We start from the raw sequence: 23,403 nt of genomic DNA, 5'->3' as shown, positions 1-23,403 counted from the left end.
TTTTCTTTAACATGAACAATAATTTTACTCATATTTTCATATTAGCCATACTGTGAGAGAAGTATCAGAACAAAAGGGGGAAAAAGAGAAGAAAACAAAAAGAAAAATAGTATACATTGATCTGAATTCAAATTCCAAAGTTCTTTCTCGAGATGGGGATGGCATTTTCTATCACACTTTTTTTAAAAATTGTCCTTGATGACTATATTACTGAGAAGAGCTAAATCTATCACAGTAGATAATTGCACAATGTTGCTATTAAGGTGTCCAATAGTCCCTTTGTTCTGCTCAGCAACCTGGTTCACCCAGCATCAATTCATATAAATCTTTCCAGGTTTTCTGAAATCTGCCTGCTCATCATTTCTAATAGAATATTATTATATTCTATTGGATTAATTGACTACAATCTACTTAGCCATTCCACAATTGATGGGCATTCCCTCAGTTTCCATTTCTTTGTCAATATAAAAGGAGTTACTATGGTATAATTCTTGTCCTTGTGTTTCTATTTCCCCTTTTTTTGTGATCTCTGTGATACAGATCTAGTCATTGTAATGCTTTATCAAAGGATGTGCATAATTTAATTTCACTTTGGACATAGTTCCAAATAGCTTTCCATAATAGTTGTGTCAGTTCACAACCACACCAATAGTATATTAGTGTCCCAGTTTTCTCACATTCTTTCCATCATTTATCATTGCACTCTTCTGTCAGACTTGCCAATCTGATATCTGCAAGGTATTACTGAATAGTTGTTTTGATTTGCATTTCTCTAATTATTAGTCCATAGATCAATTTTTTCCATATGACAATAGACACCTTTAATTTCTTCATCTGAAAAATGCCTGTTCTTATGCTTTGACTATTTATAAATTGCTAAATGACTGATATTTTTATAAATTTGACTCAATTCTCTATATAGTTTAAAATTAATCATTTATCAGAAATATTAGCTGTAAATAATAAATAAATTCTGCATTTCTTTCAGTATTGGTTGCATTAGTTCTATTTATGCAAAATCAATTTTAATTTAATGTAATTAACATTATCCATTTTGGATTTTATAATGTTCTCTTTCACTAGCTTTGTCATAAATTCCTTCTTTCTAAATAGACCTGGAAGATAAAATATTTCTTTATCTCCTGATTGATTTATGGTATCACCTTTTATATCTAATACTTTATCCATTTTTACTTTATCCTGTTATAGGGTATGAGACGTTGGTCTTTGCCTATTTTCTGTCATATCATTTTCCAGCCTCCCAGTTGATTTAATCAAATAATGCATTCTGATCCCAGAAGCTGGCACCTTTGAGTTTATAAAACAGTAGATTATTAAAGTCATATACTAATATTTCTTTTGTACCCAGTCTATTCCATTGATTTACCATTCTAATTTTTAGCCCATACCAAACAGTTTTTATGACTGATGTTTAAAATAATTTTAGTGTGTTACAGCTAGGCCATCTTATTTTGCATTTGTTTACTAATTCCCTTGGTATTTTTAATGTTTTGCTCCTCCAGATGAATTTTGTTATTATTTCTTCTAGTTCTATAAAATAATTTTGTGAGCTTGATTGATATCATACATGTATGGTATTGAATAAGTAATTTAATTTTGGTAGAATTGTCATTTTTATTATTTCAGCTCAGCCTATCCCTGCACAATTGACATTTTCCAGTTGTTTAGATATGATTTTACTTGTGTGAAAAACATTGTGTAATTGTGTTCATGTAGTTTTTATGTTCATCTTGGAAGGTAGAAACCTAAGTATTTTATCTTGTCCGTATTTACCTTTTTTTAGGGTTTTTGCAAGGCACTGGGGTTAAGTGACTTGCCCAAGGCCACACAGCTTGGTAATTATTAAGTGTCTGAGAATGGATTTCAACTCAGGTCCTCCTGACTCCAGGGTTAGTGCTCTATTCACTGTACCACCTAGCCTCCCCTTTTGCCACCTAACCTCCCCTTGTATTTACTTTTTTCTGTCTTGCTGCTGAGCTTTGCTGGCAATATATAGAAAAGCTGTAGATTTATGTTTAGATCTTCAACTTTGCAAAGTTGTTAATTGTTTCAAAAAGTTTCCTAGTTGATTTTCTAGGATTTTCTAATTATAACATCATATCATCTGAAAAGAGTTATAGTATTGTTTCCTCATTGTCTAATTTAATTTCGTCAATTTCTTTTTCTTCTCTTATTGCTAAAGCTAATATTTTTAATATAATATTATATCAAATTTATGATTATGGGTTTTCTTGTTTCACCCTTATGTCTATTGACAATTCTTCAACCTTATTCTCATTAATATAGTGCTTACTGATGGTTTTAGATAAACATTGCATATCATTTTAAGGAAAACTCCAATATTTCTTATACTCTCTCATGTATTCAGAAAATTATATGATTGCTCTTGTTTTGTTATTGATATGGTCAATTATGCTGATGGATTTCCTTATATTGAAACAATCCTCCTTTTCTGGTATAAAGGCTACCTGATCATCCTTTATCATCATAGTGACAACTTGATTTAATCTCTTTGCTAATATTTTATTTAATTTTTTGCATCTATATTCATTAGGGAAATAGTCCCATATCTTTTTCTCTGGTTTGACTTCAGTTTAGGTTTAATATAATCTGCTCCATTCTTTTTACCTTTACTCTTTGGGTATCTCTCTGATTCAAATGTATTTCTTATAAAATAAAAATATCTGCTCTCTACTTCATTTTTTGGGAGAGTTCATCCCATTCACATTCAGTTATGATTACTAACTCTGTATTTCCCTTTATCCTATTTTTCCTTGTTTATGCTTCTCTTTATCTTTTCACCTCATCCATTCTCACCATTATTTTGCTTTTCAATACCATCTCTCCCTCGATCTGCTCTCCTTTCATTCTGCACCATTTCTCCCCTTTCTCCTGCTACTTCTGTCCTCCTTTTAATTAGCCCCCCTTTCCCCCTTGTCCTCCAACTTTTTTAGGCTGATGCATTTCTAAACCCAGTTGGAAGTGTATATTATTTGCTGTTTAGCTAAATCAGTTCTGAGTAAGATTCAATCAATTCTTTCACCTTCCTTTCTTTCTCTCTTCTAAAATATGTCCCTAGTGCCTCTTCACATGATAAGATTTATCCTATTCTGCTTCCCTCTTTTGGTAGTACAATCCCTTTTCTCATGCCTTAATTATTTTTAATTTCATTATAATATTAATTTATGCCTACATCCTCCAAGTATACATGTCCTATGTGTCCTAATAGAAATACTTATCAAGAGTTCCAATATTATCTTCCCATGTAGATATTTAAACAGTTCAGTTTTATTGAATATTTTTTTCTGTCCTGTTTATCTTTTTACTCATGTCTTTGGTCTTTTTGATAATTAAATTTTCTGTTCACTTCTTGTATTTTTATCAGGAAAGATTGAAAGTCATGTATTTCAATGAATGTCCATCTCATCTAATGGAAAATTTTATGCTCAATTTTGCAAGGTTGATGACTCTGTGTGGTAATACAAGTTCCTTTGTCTTCCTAATACCATATTCCAGGTCCCCCCAATCCTTAAATATTGAAATACCCAAGTCCTGCTTAATCCTTAATGTGGATTTTTAGTATTTGAATTGTTTCCTTCTGTCTGCTTGCAGTATTCTCTTTCAGCTGATAATTCTGGCTTCAAAATTACTTAGAGTTTTATTTTGGGATCTCCTTCAGGAATGGAATGGTGCATTTTTTTCTATGATTATTTTATCTTCTCATTTTAGGATATTAGTGCAGTTTTCCTTGATAATACCTTGAAATATATTGCCCAGGATCTTTTTATTTTTTTTAATTTTGGTTTTCACGAAGACCAAAAATTCTTAGATTATCTTTTCTGGATCTATTTTTAATTTAATTGTTTTTCCATCAGATACTTTACATTTTCTTCTATTTTTCCAGTATTCTGATTTTTTTTTTCTTTTGAATACTTGGATTTTTATACAGATGTTAGTTTCTACTTGCCAAATCATAATTTTTAAGGATTTATCTTTAGTTAACTTTTATATCTCTTTTTTTCCCATTTGACCAATTCTACTTTTAAAGATTATGTTTCTTCACTCATTTTTTATTTCTTTTTCCTAGCTGTACTCTTTTTTCATAGTTTTCTTGCATAACTGATTTATTTTGCCATTTTTTTCTTCTATCTCTCTTGCTTGATTTTTAAAATTCTTTTTAAGTTCTTCCTAGAGAATTTTTGTACTGGAGATTGATTCAAAACTCCTTTTGAGGCTTCACATGCAGACATTTTGCCACTGCTTACCTCTTCTGAGATGGTGTTTTAATCTTCCCTGTTGCTTTAGTAGCTTTCTAAATTTGGGGCTCTGTGTGGGATAAAAATCCCACTTAAAATGATTGAGAGAATCCTCTGATCAAAAAGAAAAAAAAATATTTGCTTTTCTTGAGAGGACACATTCCAACTCTCACAAAATTAGTGAAGATTAAGGAGTTGCACCAAATTGATAGTCAAGCAAGATTATAAGGCCTAACATGATCACCTTCTCCTCCCATCCTCTCTCAGCTGACTCATTGGTTAAAATCTTCATAGATACATTCTACTAGTGAAAATCTACTCTACCAACAAAGAAAAGAATGAAAGGTTTTCATAAAATATTACCTCATCATCCAGATGGTGAGAATATCAAAAAGACTTTTAATGACTTTCTATGTCTATCTAAAGGAAATAATGTCTGAGTATGCAAGGTCTTCTAAAAAAAGTCTATTATCCTACTGACCAGTAAAAGTAGTCTTATCAAAAGTTAGGAGAGTGAGCCACCTGTTTGGAATACAAGAGTCTTTCTTCTAGAAATAGTTTAAGAATAATAGTTTATTCTTTCTTTATTATTTCTTAAACTTGAGAGGACTTCACAAGGAATATTAACCCAGAAATGGTTTTATTGGGAATATTTCCCTCAGCTCTTTTTGTTTTTTTGCTCATTTTAAAATTTGAGTTCTGTTTCTAGGGTACAGGAGGTACAAACCCAAGCTGTTGTACTGGGGACCAGGGATCAAGTAACTGGCTTTCCACATTGGGGCCTCAGATGTTAGTGTCTTGCTACCTGCATTACGGTAGCCCAACCATTCCCACCTGTTGTTATCAATATTCTAGAGCTTGCAGTATGTCTTCTTCATTGGCTCTGGGACTGGGACTGGGACTAGAGCTGGGGTTGGAGCTGGGGCTGAGGCTAGGACTGGAGTACCCACTGGAGCACTGAGGCACTTATTGCTGGTCTGCTTATCCAGGACTCAAGCTCCTTGATTACCAAACTGTACAATGATTAAGAGCATCCTGCTGTCTTCCTCACTCCCTACCTGGGCTGGTCCAAATTCCTTTTTACTCAACTTAAACAGACCTTTCCTGAAGTCCTTCCAAGATATCTCTAGTTGAATATTTATTTTCACTCCATCATTTGTGAGTTCTGGTCATCCCAGATTTTGTTTAGTGGCTTTATTTGCCTTCCTTACCACTATTAGAAATTTATCCATTATCTACTTCCCCTCCCTTACCTTACCCTGACCCATTATTCCCTAGTGAAATGGAATTATTTATTTTTCCTTAGTAATTCTGTTTTCTCTTTAAATCTTATTTATTTGCTATCTTTACTTTTTTTTAAAAAAAAATTACATTTTATTTTTTCACCTTGTTACATGCAAAAACAAGTTTAAACATTCATTTTCAAAACCTTGAGTTCCGAATTCTCTCCCTTTCTCCCACTCTACTCCGCCCCCTCACTGAGAAAGCAAGTTACTTGATTAGGTTAAAAATGTGTAATCATGGAGGAGCCAAGATGGAGACAGGAGTAGAGACTCTCTTAGGTGCTCTATCCAAAATTTTTCAAAAATCTTAAATTTATGACTCAAACTAAATTTTTGAGAGCCAGAACCCACAGTAATATCCAATGAGGCAATTCTCCAGCCCAATGTACCCTGGATAATAGTGGGAAGGTTCTGTTCCACAGGGTTGGAGAGGGTGGCAACACACCAAAGAGGAGCTTCAGCCACCCAGAAACAACCCCAGTGTGCCTGGGAGTGCCTGCTTCGGGCAGCAGAAGCAGTTTCTTGACCTGTACACCAGGGACCACCAAGAACAACTTGGAGGATTAGCAGGGAGATCTCTGCCAGAGCAAGCACAAAGTCCATGTCCTCAACCTGGCTGCTGCACTCAGCACAGCCTAGATCCCAAGAAATAAAAACAGGCTCATGAAGCTGCCAATCAGGAGCAGCCCAGCAGCTGCACCCTGAGTGCTCAGCTCACAGAAGGTAAGGGAGTGTAGGGAGACTGCCAAGGTCTGCTCTCTGTCCCTGAGACAGAACTCTGGAAATTTAGCCATATTCAGACCCTGGTCACAACCTGCCCCCCCCATAGACCAGGGGCATAGAGGTGAGCTAGTAGTCATTCCACAGACAAGAAGAGCAGTCAGAGCCTCACATACTAAGGTCCTTGAGGATGTTCCAATAACACTCAAAAGTTCAGGATGCACCCCAAAGCCAGGCACAGGCTGGGACAGAGGGGTGAGCTAGTGGTCATTCCACAAACCAGGAGAGCAGTCAGAGCCTCACATACTTAGGTCTTTGTGGAGGTGTTCCAATGAAATGAGTAAACAGAAAAATAGGAACCTGACAATAGACAATTATTTTGGTCCCATGGAGGATCAAAAATACTCAGTCTGAAAATGAGAACGTCCAAGTTTCTGCAGCTAAAGATTCCAAGAAATATAGAAGTTGCGCGCAGGCTATGACAGAGCTCAAAAAAAAAAAAAGATTTTGAAAATCAAAAAAGGGAGATAGAAGAAAAATTGTGAAAAGAAATGAGAGATATGCAGGAAAAACATGAAAACAAAGTTAGTCAAGGAGATCCAAAAAAGATACTGAAAAAAATAATATGTTAAATATGTCAAATAGGTCAAATGGGTAAAACAGTTCAAAAAGGTATTGAAGAGAAGAATGCTTTAAAAAGAAGAATGGGACAGATGGAAAATGAGATAAGAAAGCTCTCTGAGGAAAACAAATCCTTCAGAGCTAAAGGAAGCTGATGACTGCAAGAACTCAACAATTCAACAACAAAAGAACAAAATACTAGAAGAAAATGTGAAATATCTCATTAAAAAATAACTGATCTGGAAAACAGATTGAGAAAAGATAGTTTAAAAATTATTGGGCTACCTGAAAGTCATGATCAGCAAAAGAGCCTTGACCTCATTTTTAAAGAATTTCCACAGGAAAATTGCCATGATATCCTAGAAGCAGAAGATAAAGTAGCAATTGAATATTGAATATTCCCCAAAAAGAGATCCCCAAAAAACCCAACCCCCAGGAATATTATAGCCAAGTTCCAGAACTCCCAAGTCAAAGAGAAAATATTACAAGCAACCAAAAGGACACAATTCAAATATTGTGAAGCTGCAGTCAGGATTAGGCAGGATTTAGCAGCATATACCTTAAGGGCTTATAGGGCTTGGAATATAGTACACCGGAAGGCAAAAGGGCTGGAATGCAACCGAGAATCAACTACACAGCTAAACTCAACATCCTCTTCCAAGAGAAAAGATGGACTTTCAATGAAACAAGGGGATTTCAAATGTTCTTTTTGAAATGGCCAGAGCTGAACAGCAAGTTTGATCTTCAAGTACAGGACTCAGGTGACAAGAAAGGTAAATTATGAAGGACTTAATGATGATGAATTGCATGTATTCCTGCATGGAAGATGATACTGATAATACTCATATGAACTTTCTCACTTAATCGAGCAGATAAAAGGAGCTTTTATAGATGAGGCACAGGAGAGAGCTGAATTTGAAGATATAATATTTGGCAAAAATGGAGCGAATAGGTGAAAGGGAAATGTACTGGGAGTAAGGGAAAGAGAGGTAGAATAGGCTAAGATATTTCATATAAAAGATATTTCATGTAGCTTTTGCAGTGGTTATGGAAGGGGGAAGAGAAGAGGGAATGAGGGAGCCTTCATTCTTATCAGAAATGGCTTAGAGTTGAAACAGCATACACACTCAATAGGGTATAGACATCTAGAAGAAAATGGAGAGAAGAGGGACAGGGGGAGAGAAGGGGGATGTGGGTGATAGAGGAGAGGGTAAATCAGAGGAAAAGATAGTCAGATATAACGCATTTTCTTTTATACTTTTTGTAAAATGGTACGATTTGGTGGCCTGTTCAGGACCATGCGGCTGTGTGGTCTGGGGTGTGAATTTTTCCATTCTTTGTTATTTTCCCACCTTATTTTTTGATTTTTCATTCATTGTTAAAGAGAGACCCTGGACATCTAGAAGGGTGGTGCAATGGGATTGCACTGACCCAGAGTCGGTAGAACCTGAATTCAAATCTTACCTCAACACTTAATAATTATTTATCTGTATGATCTTGGCAAGGTACTCGACCCCATTGTCTTACAAAAAAAAGAGAGGCCCTATCTCAAGTATACTGGGTACACTTCCCCAACTTCAGGGGGGGTGCTGTTTTAAGAGATCTTCTAGTGTCCAGAAAATTTTCAATTCTTCTAAGGTGCTATTATCTAAAGACAGATGTGTTTATTACTATCCACCTGGTCTATGCTCAGGTATGTGAGGGAACACAAGTATTTTTTCTGCCCTGGAAGTCTTGCTCCATTATAGCCCCAACCTGGTTTTTGATCATCCCCATCTTGGAAGTGCCAGTCAACACTGTGACCCAGATCTGAATATAAGCAAAACAACAGAATCTTGCCTCTGTGCTAGCATGGAGACCCCTGCAATCTCCTTCTGAGCATTTCCCCCTTTTAACTATGGATAGACTGATAGCTCTGGAAGCTGCTATTACCAGAGATGATTCAGGGTCTCCCAAGCCTGCTCTTGATTTGCTGGCTATTGGATCAGCCTCCACTGGACTGTCCCCCGCTCTCTCCAGGTAACACAGACTTTCCCTTCCAATTTTCTGTTGGTTTGGAGCTGGAAAATTATTTCACTCCATCTTTTTTTTTTTTTTTTTTTTTTACTGTTGGATGCAATTCTTTAAAGGTTTTTTTGAGGGATTTCAGGGAAAGTTCAGGCAAGTCATGTTCTTTTTTATACTATCTTGGCTCTTTCTCCCTTCCTCACTAGCTATGAGGCTTTGATTTATTTTTAAAAGAATTTACAATATTCTAGGACTTTTAGCAATCAGCAAAATATCAAATATAGAAAGTAAAGTATTAAGGGTCACACCATCTATTGGAAATTCTTTTTTCTATGTTAATTGCGTGCTGGATCTTCTCTGTGACTATAATATAAACCTATGGCAAGCACAAATCCTTTTTATGCTTCATTTGTTATTAATAATTGAAAACTAAAATATTTAATTATCAACCATTCCCCTAGGGAAGGTGAGAGTGAGACTAGTTGTAAGTCAAATTAACTATAGGTTTCAAAGGAAAGTTAATGCTTTGCAGTAATATTAATAGGCTCTATTGGTCATTTCCAGAATGATCTAGAACAGAGAGTAAGATTGGAACCTCTGGCAAATGCCTACTAACACCACAAATTGAATTTTAGACATTATTGCAATGGCAAAAGGAGTAGGACTTGGCACACTGAACAAATTACACAATCTATATATGATTTTTTATAGATGCCTCCTTCCCTGTCATCTTTGGTTGCAAATACAAAGTCTCTCCCACAAGTGATTTAAATTTTATGTCTAAGCACTCTGAATGCGGATGTGAACCTCCTGCTATCTTCCAATCTTCTATACAGCTTGCTTATGTTTTGAGAGAGATTTTTTGAGGAACATTTCATTAAAGATCCTTTAAGGACTGATATCATAATCATATGTTTTATTAGCTGTTCTATTAATAGCAAATATTTTTCTCCTGTTTCTCTTACCTCTTTTATTCAGAAATGTTTTTTCCTAAGAGAGAAAATATCTAACTTTTGTTATCTCTCCGCATTCTCAATCAGTTAAATTCTACCACTTATGTTCCCATTCATCCTAGGTCACTAGAAGGAACTAGAATACTCCTTTTTCTTCATTGTTACTTTCATTTTTCCCTTGCTACTTTAATTGCCACTTCTTTCATCAGTGTCATTCCATTCAAATCTTTGTGTATTTCTCTCTTTTTTTCAAAATGATCAAGCAATCAGTCTACTAATGTCAAAGACTTGGAAGGGATGAATATGTAATAAAGGTCCTTCAATAACTTGCTAACTAACCAGATTCCAAATTTCAAATAACTTCTAACCTCAACTGCCCCATTGCTCAATATCATTCATATGAGTAACAATGACATAGATTTTTAACCTTGGAGCCATCACCCAACCTTTCCTCTCCCCATCACAATATTTAATCACTTGCAACAATTTACTGATTCTACCTTACATCACATTCTCTTTCTTTTCTCTCAAGTTTCACAGATATAACCATATTCAGGTCCTCAACCCTTCTTGTCTGAATTATCCTTTATTCTCACTCCCCACCCAAGTTCTCTTTGCTTCATTCCAATCTCTTTGCACCTGTCAAAATAATCTTCCTATTGCACATTTCTGATTCTGGCCTTCGCAAAAAATCTTTAAATACTTTACACTGCTTAGAAAATAAGACAGAAACTTCTAAGATTGGCTTATGGCTTTTGTATATTTTTACCATCTTTGATTATTTTAGTTCCATTTTAGCCCACCCAAACTGGAATATGTCTCTCTGCTCGCCAAACCAAATATTCTATTTTCTATATTTGTGCAAGTTATAGATGTCTCATTATTGTACAATGAAAAATCTCTGGACTCATTATTTCAGAGCTAGGGAACCTCTTTTAGCTATATATTTCCATTTCCAGTAGTAACCTTGAGGTATTAGGTATCTACCGTTATAAGTTTACAGACCTAGCCTAAATGTTTCTCCCTTCATTATTAGTCATCAGTGACAATTTTTTGACAAAGCTTCTGAAAACAAAAAATAGGTGATACTTTTTCTCCTTTATCTCCTTGATCTCATGAAAGAATGGAATGAAATTTATATTACCTTCTCTATAGAAATATTCCCCACTAAATTCATGTCAAAATTTATCTTCAGTGATGGATAAGTCCTCATCTCAGCTATCTCTGAGCTGAGTCCTGAGAGATGCAGCTCAGTTCTCTGATCATTGAAGCTGATTTGGCTGCAAAACACTGCATGGATTTTATTCCCAGATTTAAGGGATTTGAATGTCTTCTCCATTTATAGTATCTAGATTAATCTCCTTTACCAAAAATATAATAACATGCTCAGGCATAGAAGCTAATTCCATATTTAAGGGATCATATGCCAGTTTAAGAGAGAGAAGATGAAAGGTCTTTCCCCTTATAGTATTGTTTATCAAAGCTGTACCAGTTACAGGCTACTAACCAGGAAAAACTCATTCATAAAGACTTTTTTCAAACCAAAATAGAGAAACACAAATCTGCCTAGTATAGTTTTCAATACCCTTACTCATCCTCAATTCTGCCATCATGACTACAGTCAACCAATATATTGTCATCAGCTGGGCAGAAAAAATCACATCAGCATGCATGCTCCAAAGTCTCTACCAAGTAATTTCATTTTATGTCATCCTGACACCTAGGAGTGAGTTCCTAGATTCTTCATCAGTGACATTCTGCATGGTCATAAGGACTGGGATCAGTGTCAAATACTAAACTATACATGGACTGCTCTAACTATACAGCTGTAAATCAAAATCCTGGTTTTCCTTAAAAGTTCAGCTCCAGTACCAGCTTCATCAAATCCCTATAGTTATTAATTCTCATTTCATTTCTGTGTATGGTAATGTATTGCTCTAAAAGGTTTCAAGCTTCCCAAAGAAAGAGCCATTTTCAAAATATCTTCATTAATATCTTCTGATATATTTAAAGTTTTTACTACTGTAAATTTCTTAATTATCCAACAAAAACATATTAAAGTATAAATATGCAGAAATGCATTTCAAAATCTACATAAAGTAGGAACTATTTTGCTTTGATTCACTTTCTTTTGTGGGGAATAAGGTAGACTTAAATGCAGTGGCAAGTCTCACTATCAGAAAAGATAATACCAATTTGATTCTACTTATAAATATATATATCATATATGCATGTTTAAAATCTCTGAAATGTCTTCAGTCAAACTATCCTATAGCTTTTGTATATTTTGTTGAATTTGCATGTCTAAAAAGATCCACTCAATTTTGAAACTAACTTTAAATCTGTCTTATTGCAGGAAAAATTGGATCTATATTCAATTATATATCTTATTCTTCATTGTTTTACTGTGTCATTGCTTATTTCCTATTACTTATTCATGCCAAAATGAATATAGATTTTCTTGTAATTGAAGTGATCTCATCATCTTTAAATATGTTTCAGACAGTTTGCAGCTGTTCTAGTCTCCTTTCAATAAAGCCTCACACATACATATATACATATATGTGTAATTTTTCTCACATATTGGAAATTGATATTACCATTGGAAAAACATAGAGAACATTATACTTGTAAAAGAAATAAAAGTAAAATCATCCTGATGTTAATCCAGTAAACATATTCTATTCCTCCTTTGTATCATTTCATTTTCTCCTTGAATAATTACAGTACCAAAATCAATATTGAAAATTGCTCTTTTCTTCTTACCATAATAGTTTTGTTAAGGCACTTTAAATGACAGAAAGAGAACATGTATGATAAACACATATAAAATCTTTTTTGACAAGCTAAGATACATGTCTATTATGAGACGCAGTGACAATAATATAATTATATAAAATTCCTTCATAACAACTATGTGAGGTAAATAGCATATCTATTATTTTTTGAAAAATTTTATTTATTTTGAATTTTAAAATTTTCTCCAGTCTTGCTTCCCTCCACCCACCACCCACAGAAGACAGCCTACTGGTCTTTACATTGTTTCCATGGTATGCATTGATCTAAGTTGAATGTGATGAGAGAGAAATCATATCTTAAGGAAGAAGCATAAAATATGAGATATAGCAGTATTACATAATAAGACATTTTTTAAAACTAAAGGTAAAAGTCTTTTGTCTTTGTTGAAACTCCACAATTCTTTCTCAGTATACAGATGGCATTCTCTGTCACAGATACCCCGAAATTGTGCCTGATTGTTGCCCTGTTGGTATGAGCCAGTCCATTAAGATTGACATTACTCCCATATTGCTGTTAGGTTGTACAATGTTCTTCTGGTTTTGCTCATCTTTTATTAAGCATCAGTTCATGCAAATCCTTCCAGGTTTCCCTGAATTCTCATCCCTTCTGGTTTCTAATAGAACGATAGTGTTCCATCACATACGTATATTACACTTTATTAAGTCATTCCAAAATTGATGGATATTCACTCAATTTCCATTTCTTTGCCACCACAAACAAGAATTCCTGTGAATATTTTTGTACAAGTAATGTTTTTACCCTTTTTCATATTCTCTTCAGGGTATAGCCCCAGTAGTGGCATTGGTGGATTAAAGGGTATGCATATTTTTGTTGCCTTTTGGGAATAATTCCAAATTGCTCTCCAGAAAGGCAGGATGAATTTACAGTTCCACCAACAATGTATTCATGTCCCAGATATTCTACATCCCTTCCAACACTGCATCCTTGTCCATTCTGGTAAAATTGGCCAGTCTGAGAGGTGTGAGGTGATACCACAGAGATGTTTTAATTTGCATTTCTCTAATAATTAATGATTTAGAGCAATTTTTCATATGAATATGGATTGATTTGATTTCCTCATCTGTAAATTGCCTTTGCATATACTTTGACTATTTGTCAATTGGGGAATGGCCTGAGGATTCCAGTTTTTATTCCACTCTGCTATTCTTTTATATTTTAAGGGAGAGTTCATTCCATTCACATTCAAAGTAATAATTACTACCTCTTTATTGCTCTCCATGTTATCTTCCCTCTGTTTCTATTTTCCCCCTTTTTTTGCTTTATCCATATTCCCCAGTATTTTGGTTCTAAATACCACTACCTCCAGTGTGCTTGCCCTCCTATATCTAACCCTCCCTACCCTTTTCCCCTTTTAGCACTTTAATGGTAAGGTAAGTTTCTTAACTTAACGGAGTGTATGTATGTTAATTTTAAGCCAATATGATGAGAGTAAGATTTAGGTCGCTCTCACCTCCTCCCCCATCCCTCTATTGCAGTGGGTCCTTTATACCTCTTAATGTAATGAGATTTATCCCTGTTCATTCTCCTCCATCTTCTCATCTCTTTACTGTCCCTCTTTTTAAGGAGGTACTGTTTTAAATCATTCTATCTAATTCACAGAAAGTTCATGAGTGTCCATCACTTCTGGCTAAATATATTCTCTCAACTAGAATTACAATTATTGAGAGTTATTAGGGAATTTCTCCCAGGTAAGGATATAGCCAGTTTCATCTTATTAAATAGCAGTTTCTTGAGTAAGTCATGAATGTCCATTTCTTCTGGCTAATTAAATTCTCTCAGAGTTACAATTCTCTAGAGTTATTAAAGTCTTTCTCTCAGGTAGGGATATAGCCAGTTTCATCATTATTTGATGAGTTTTTTTTCTTTTTCTCCCCCCCCCTTTTTAAAATTTTACCTTTTCATGTGTCTCTTGAGTATCCTATTTGAAGTCCAAATTTTCTAATAAGCTCTGGTCTTTTCATCAGGAAAAGTTGGAAGTCTCCTATTTCATTAAATGTCCATCTTTTCTTCTGGAATAGAAGGCTCAGTTTTGCCAGATAATGGATTCTTCTCTGCATTCCAAAATCCCTTGCTTTTGAGAATACTGAATTCCAGGCCCTTCAATCCTTTAACATTGATAGTGCCAAGTCCTGTGTAATCCTTACTGTGGCTCTTTGGTATATAAATTCTTTCTTTCTGGATGATTGCAGGATTTGATCTGATAGTTCTCGAATTTGTCTACAATATTCCTTGACATTTTCATTTTGGGATCCCTTTCCAGAGGGAATTGATGTATTCCTTCTATAACTATCTTGCCCTCTGGTTCCGTGATATCAGGGCAGTTTTCCATCACTAAATCCTTTAATATTGAGTCTAGGTTTTTTCTCTTCAATATATTCAGGAAGACCAATAATTTTTAGGTAATCTCTCCTCTTTCTATTCTTAAGGTCAGTGGTTTTGCTGATGAGGTAGTTTGCATTTTCTTCCAATTTTTCAAATTTTTGCTTTTGTTTAACATGTTTTTGTTGTCTCATGAAGTCATTGGTTTCCAAGCAATCCATTCTATTTTAGGTAAGGTTTTTCTTCATTTACCTTTTGCAACTCCTTTTCCGATTGATCAATTCCATTTTTGTAAGAGTTGTCCATTTGACCAATTGAGGTTTTGAGAGAATTATTTTCTTTTTGCATTTGTCCAATTGTATTTTCCAAGATTTTGTTTTCTTGTTGCACAATGTTAATCTTCTCTTGGGTTTCTTTCCCCAAATTTTCCAAATTTTCTAATTTATTTTTAAACTCCTTCTTGATTTCTTCAAGTGATTCTGTCTGTGCTGGAGATCAAATCACATTCTCCCTAGAGGTTCTACGTCTCTCTGATTTAGTGACTTTTCCTTCTAGGAATTTTTCTATGAACTCTCCTTTTTTTTTAGGTTTTTTTCAAGGCATATGAGGTTAAGTGGCTTGCCCAAGGCCACACAGCTAGGTAACTATTAAGTGTCTGAGACCAGATTTGAACTCAGGTACTCCTGACTCCAGAGCCAGTGCTTTATCCACTGTGCCACCTAGCTGCCCCTGGACTCTCCTTTCCACTGGCCTATCTTCATTTTCCTAAGATCTTGTTTGGGGAGGGGCTGATTCACAGAGGTTTGTTGTTAGTATCCCTAGAGGTTTTACCCACTGGGTTTAATAACTGTATATGGGCTGACCAGTAGGGGGTGTTAGAAGCTTTGCTCATTGAGTGTAATTTCTCCTACTGACCAATAGGGGGTGTAAGGGGCAAGAACCTACCCTCCAGCCCTTCTACTTATTCCCAGACCATCAGTCCCAAGACCACAGCTCTACTCTCTGGTTGTTTCTCAGTGGGCATAACTCCTGGGGCTTGTCTGGTTCTCACCAGACCCCCACTGGCTGTCTGTGCTCTGTGCTGGGCACACCTATGATCCTCAAAACAGACCTTGAGATAGGTGTTCTTCTCTTAGCTTCTCTTTCTGAGTTTTGTCTATCATATTTCCATTGAGAGGTTTGTTGCATATTATATATGAGGGAAGATCAGGAGACCTTATCACACGGCCTGGCTTCTCTGCACCATCTTGGCCAGTAGTGCATATCTATTATTAACTTTAATTTCTAGATAAGGAAATTTTGGATCATTGAGATGAAATGACCTATCTATATTTATAGATAATAAGTCTTCTGACTTTATGAACAGAACACTTCCTACAATATTGTACAATATTTCAAATATATAAATATATATCAATGTGCATACATATTTTGTACAATGATATATAATATCTATATTTATTTATATATGTCCACATTAACATTTTAATTGTATATATATATATATATATATATATGAATATAACATATATAGTTCTACATTAAGGAAGTATGTATGTATAATCTATACCTCTATTAATATTTATATCATTTTCAATTTTTTCAACTTTTTCAACTTCTTATTTCATATTTACATATAAAAGAATACATTTGGTCAGTATCTACTTTACACTAATTGCACCTTGCTATACACATAGATGTAGATAAATTTTCAAAATCTGCTAAAATCTAGGTTCCAGTTTTCTTCATGTGTTTTGATTTACAACTATCTTAATATTGGTGATTTAGATAATTCTTTCATGTAATGATATAGTTAACCTGTCATATTTGAGTTATTAAAAATTATCTGATGTTTTACTCATTAAGGAATAGTTCTTGGTCATATATATTTGTATTAGATTCTTACATATCTTGAATATCAGACAACTTATTTTGCATTTCCCTTCTACTTGACAGCTTTCCATCTATCCTTATTGCATTAACTTTGTTCATGCAAAACTTTTCAGCTCTAAGTGATTAAAAATATCACTATTATCTTTCTGAGTATCATATTATCCTTTTCAAGAATTTTTCCCATATTAAATTCTGATTTTATTATTTTATTTAAATACATGATGTGACATTTAGCATTCAGATAACAAGCATTTCTCTTTCAACAATGAAGCCTTTAAAAGAATAACAAATATTGTTCTTATTTGCAAAGTCTATGTCTCCATGCAAAATGGAGTGGACAGTTATTTGTTATTAATGACTGAACAACACTGAAAGCAAGCCTTATGTTTTAACATTTGCTTATTGTGTTGAAAAAATACATTTTGACTGAATTATCTATAAATATTCATTCAATACTTTAAATCTATGGCACATCTTCAATTCTTCACAGTCTTTCAGAAATCACTTACACTGAATTGTAAATAATGTTGTTAGATTGGCTTTTCAAGATCTTAAAATATAGTTCTTCAAGGACTGAGGGTTTAAATTTATCAAGGGCTCTTCTAAGATCATTTTCAATTTCTTATCTACTTCCTACTTAACTATTTGTCTCTATATCACTTGTCTTCAACTTCAGCTCTCTATTAGTCACTAATACTTTGAACTTTTTAATGCAAAGATCATTGTCTTTAAAGAGCTAAAGAAAAATTTTAAAAATAAAACACTGAAATTCTGTATTAAATTTGTTTTTGTTATCAACATGCTATCTATTCCATAAAGCCCTCTATTTCTTCTTTCATGGTCTTTTTCTCAAAAGCAAAACAAAAACAATAGCAGAAGTAATAGCAATAATAAAACTGCGTTTTACTGATATTAGCATTCCTTGCCATGTTAGCTCCTCTTAGCTTTAAGCAAATGATATACTTGCAGTTTCATGCTACACATTTTTATTTATCTCTGTTATCTGCCCTTGCTACTCTTACTGTCTATTCTTGTCTTTATGCAATTTAGTTGGTCAGTTCTCTGTACATCTTCATTACTTTCCCTATTATAGTATCAAGAGAATTCCTAATATGCAGCTATCCTAATAGTAATCCTAGATTCAGATAATAATAAAAAATGAACAAATTTCCATTCAAAACCATAACTCATGAGTTCTAAGCAATATGTCTATTATCAATAAGCAAACAAAAAAAAGACAAATTAGTTCCCATTTTAAAATCATTTAAAAATATGGAAAGTATCTGACAAGAAAAGATTCCAATACTAACAGGAATGTAGTCTCCAATAAGATAAGCATCACCAGGAGGGGAATGAATTTTCATGAAGAACATTTATGATTAGAGAACACATATTGAGAAAGAGAAAATATTTAAGGAAATCATATGTGAAAGGGCTTGCACATGAGAATCATATATTACTAATGAAATGTCATAAATAGGAAATCATATTTTAGATACTGCACAGTAGCTGACTTCAAACACTCACTAAATGTTTGACCAGGGGAAGTTATATAAACTTTCTTGTCCTCAGTTTCTTCATCTGTAAAAATAAGAAATTGAGTTCAATGGCCCCTGTGGTATCTTTCAGTACTGAATCTATGATTTTATTTTTCTTTGGAAATGTTATTATATTATCTTGTACTGCTCTCTTTGGTATTGTATTCTATCTTCTGACACACAGTAGGAACATAATAAATGCTTATTCCCTTTGTCTTTTCCTTTTCCCCTTCTGTCTGTAGTCATTAGGGAGCATTACATCAATGAGGCTGGGCATCTCCATTCTCTACTGGAAATCATGTTGACATAGCTGGTCATTTCTCTTTGTTTTTAGCTGTTATATTTGCTGATATGATCTTTAGTTATATCAGCTGAAGTCTGAGAGGTATTGAATGGAAGGGGGGAGGTAGTACTTGCAATGTCTAAAGAGTCTTTTTTTATTCCAGAGGACTGAAACTCTTTTGCTTTGCATGTTATGAGACCATGATAGCTAAATAGTCAGTTAACAAAAGTTAGTAGATGTCCCTAGGATAAGATTAAATTTGTTCTTTTAATTTTCTCTCTCTTCTGTTCTTACTTAAACTCTCTGGACATGTTTTTTGGCAAGCTATTTAATTTGGGATTAGAAAATAACTTTTAACTCCTGGCAAACCCCTGATCATCAGTTTGCCTTTCTTCAAGTCATTTTTGGGACTTCACCCAAGAAAACCACAGAAGAGTTTTATGGTGCTGGGGTAACAAGATTCCTCTCCTATTGCATAATGCTCCCATGAAAATTGAACTGAAGGCAAGTACAAAATTATATGAAGCCAGAAGTATAATCAACCTTTTTCTAAAATATGTTGCTTATAAATCCTGCATATATATATTTATGTACATATATTTATATAGTATATATATATACACTTTCTATATATGTATGAATGATATAATGTTCAAAACTTCAAAGGTTTTTCTTTGTATTCCTGATAAACACAAATCTCAATGGTCTGTATAGTAAAGATTATATTTCTTTCTTCTGATTACATCTAATTATTTTCCTTTTGTTTTCAGAATTCCATTTTTGAGAGTTCTTCCATGCTCAACTGACTTCACTTATAGAATTTTAGCTATGAAATTCTTTCATTTCTCAGAATGATATGATTACTGATTTCCTAAAATCTAGATATCATTTCATAATAATTTTGACATTCATTTCTTTCTGACAATTTCTAAGGTGGTTGGACATTCTACCTACCTTCCAAATGATTGCCATAAATTTCAACCCAAGAACTACTTCCACATTGTTGATGAATATTAGTCAAGGAAGTGGAGAATAAAGTCTAAGAAGGTCATGAAAATCATGAGTGAATACTACAACATAGTAGGAAGTTTTAAGTAATAGAAAAAATAAATAAGGAGAGCTTGCATTTTTCAAACTAGAGAAGGCCTCCTCAATAAGATTTCCTTAGAATGGAATGCCTAGATGGGACATTCTAAATACCTTGAGAATTTATTTGGGTAGAAATTTCATTCAACTAGGTCAGAATAATACTTTTTCATCAGAATTGAGTTTTTTGGTCTAAGAGTTTAAAAATAAATTCTTGCTTAAAAAGAACCAACCAATGTCATGGCATAAGAATGAATAAGGAGAGACAGAGAGAGAGAGAGAAAGTCAGAGAGACACAGAGAGAGACAGAGGCAGAGAGAGAGAGAGAGAGAGAGACAGAGACAGAGACAAAGAGCCAGAGACAGTGAGTCACACACACACACACACACACACACACACACACAGACACAAAGAGAGATAAAAATCTCACTCAAGAGGGACATATCCTGAAGTCTTCAGTGTAGTAAACTGACAATAGTATCAAAGTTCTACACATCACCTTCTTCCCAGTGTTTCCTTTCACAGTATTGAAGTGGAAGTTGTCATCATTCATCTTCTCTTTCAAAGGTAGAAACCAAAAGAGCCCAAAGTGATGGATGAGATTGAAAAATCTGTAGTCTTGATCTTTCCTTTTTCCTATTTTTGCCAACATTCAGGTGATAAGCATTGATTTAACAAATGACGAGAGTATAACAAGCAATTAGATATTGGAACTGGATTATACTTACACTGTACATCTATTCTAAGAGTATTTTCTTAATTCCAGACTTAGTAATTGCTCCTTCTCTTCCTATCCCTGTATTCTGGGTGTCTTTCACTGGTTATTGACTTTTGGACCCAACAAAATTTACTTTTCTGCTTTTAGAAGTAAAGAAAAATGAAGAATTCAAACCCCTATTTGGTAATGGATACATTTATCATTTTTCATATGCTGAAACTTCCAAAGAAAATGGCTTTTAGGTGAGATTTATTTTTGAAAAAGAAAAAGAAAGATTTGTATTTAGTAATCTATTATAATTCTGTCTGCTTTCACATCATGTTAATGGTTATTTGTTTATTTTAAGTAGTGCCAGTTCATTGACATGTAAAATATACAAAATATCTATTTTCTCTTTTTCAACTTTTAGAATAAGATGTTCTAGGTTTTGTGTCCCCTTCATACCCATACGTCCTAACCATGAAGATATTTTAAAGTGACAATAGCTTCTCCAAATGTCATTTTAAAAATAAAAATTAGCAAAATAATGGGCAGTAGACATCCAGACAAGCTTACCCTAAAAGGTTAATGAATTTGCCTCATTGTTTACTTAATTAAGAGAAGCTGCCCAGTACTAACCTCCCAAGCAAATAACAGCCACCTGTGTTTAAGATTCCTAAGGATATTGAAAATGGACCAAGGCCAAGCTGCTTAAAAAGGCCAATTATGAGTTCACAAATAATATTCATGAGATCTAACATGTATAACCTGATTAATCACTGTTTCCTAAACCTTCAAGGATTGGAATAACTTTTTGGAAGCAATATGAGTAATATAATTTCAAATAATGGTTTGCTAAAGATATGTTCCTGTATTCTGTTATTTGCCCTATAAACATATGGAAGATGCATCTTGGGTTCTGATTGACTCTGTTGTATCCTGCAATAAATCCTACTTGAATATATAATTTATTTGTTGTATTCTACTTTCACTTGTTGGTAGAGAGCTACTAATATTTATCATGTAAACATTCATTTAGAATGCATATGTTGGCCATAGTGGAAAGTTGTAAGAGAAACAATGATTTTCTCTAAAGATTCTGAAGTCATATCCTTGAATCCAAGACACCTTACTCTTTCTGAAGCTTATGACATTCAATTAACATAATTTTGAGCTAACTACCTCTTTCCTGTACTTTGATTTTCTTTATCTAGAATAAAGCTTGCATTTACTGATCTGGATAAAAAGTATAATTATTATTACCATATAAATGTTAAAGATGGAAAGAATTTTAGAAATTATCTGATCTTATTCCCTTATAAGATATTATATTATATTTTAGGACACCAAAACTTAGAAACATTGAATGACTTGTTTAAGGTTTCATGATTAGTATATTGCAGAGCCAGGATATAAACCAGTTAATTTTTAAAAAACAATACTGTTTCCACTGTACTATACCACTTCTCGTGAATTTAGGGTTAGTTGTATCTTGTGACTATTTTACCATTAAATCCATTGACTTTAGAAAGGAGATTCTAGCACATAAATACATAGTGCTATTTAAAAATGATGTCAAGGAAAGTCATTCCTATAAGAATCTCATCTGCCTTTCAATAACTCCTTATTGACCAAATGCTGGACCATTCATTCAAATTACATAATTGAATAATTCAAGTTGAGACCAAAGATGGACAAATTAATTTAATGACAGTCAATAGGCTGTGCCCAGAAACACAAGGCAGTCATGGGTGCATTTAACCATGAAGCCCATAAAACTCATTTTGAATTTCATGGTAGGATTATAGCTTTACTTTTTGTTGCTTTTAAATTCTGTTTTGAAAGCACTACTTGTTATTTTATGCAGGCTCTAATTCTATTCTCACCATGTTGACTAGTTTTCCTCCGGGGGTCATATCTTGAGTCAATATCTCTTTTGCAATTTCTTCTGGCTCTATTATTTAATAGCATCAAACTGCTTTACACCTATACACCAGTATTACAGAAATATAAATACATTTGTACATGAATATTTATTTAAGCATTATTCACAACACCTGGGAAATTTATTGGGCATTTAACAGGTCTGAAAATTGCTCTCTATTCTAGAACTTAAAAATGACTTTTTATTCCGTCTCCAAAAGAAAGTTAAATAAAACACTATCAAATAAGTTAATTAAAATGGATACATATATGCAACTAAAACAATTGATATGACAACAAATTTAGGCAGACATAAAGTGTTTTGGTATGCAGAATGTTTATGCCCCCCTCACCTAAAAGAGGTAGGATAAAGCTAGAAGTATTTAAAGAGTTTGATGAATTTCTGTGAGTAAAGTCCATAACTCTACAAACTCTGCGTTCAGGTTTAGCTGATCTATTCATTGTTGCTCTTGGAGATGCTGCAATTTTGTTTTCAAATGGGAAGTAGGGCAAAAACTCAACAGATCTCCTTTACAACCTTGCCTATCAAGTTCATTCTCCATCTTTTGAAGGTAACAAGCAGAGTAGGAGAGAGTGGAGCAAAAGTTCACCACCACAGATTTCCATGTATCCTTTAAATTTTGCTAAGAAGAATGCCTGGGAATGACTTGCCCAGAGGAGAAATAATTTATAGAAATTAAAAATGAATTTTCTAACTCTAACTAAGAAAAATGTTAGACTGATAGAGTCTAAGTTTTAGGGGAAAAGTCAAGCAAACATTCCTGAGTACTTGAGTAACTAAATGAATGGATGTTGCTCTCTGTGATTTATAATGCAAATAAATTAAAGATGTCACTAGAAGCAATCAAAGTAAAAAAAAAATGTAGATTCAGTTGCCTATGGGGAAAAATGCAAATGCATACTACAGACTAGGAGTGAACAGTATTATCAATGGAAATACCTGATAAGGGCAGCTTCAGTAG

This window comes from Macrotis lagotis, chromosome 2 (assembly GCF_037893015.1).
Source record: "Macrotis lagotis isolate mMagLag1 chromosome 2, bilby.v1.9.chrom.fasta, whole genome shotgun sequence".
Taxonomy (NCBI): domain Eukaryota; kingdom Metazoa; phylum Chordata; class Mammalia; order Peramelemorphia; family Peramelidae; genus Macrotis; species Macrotis lagotis.
Note: the sequence above shows the minus strand (reverse complement) of the source record.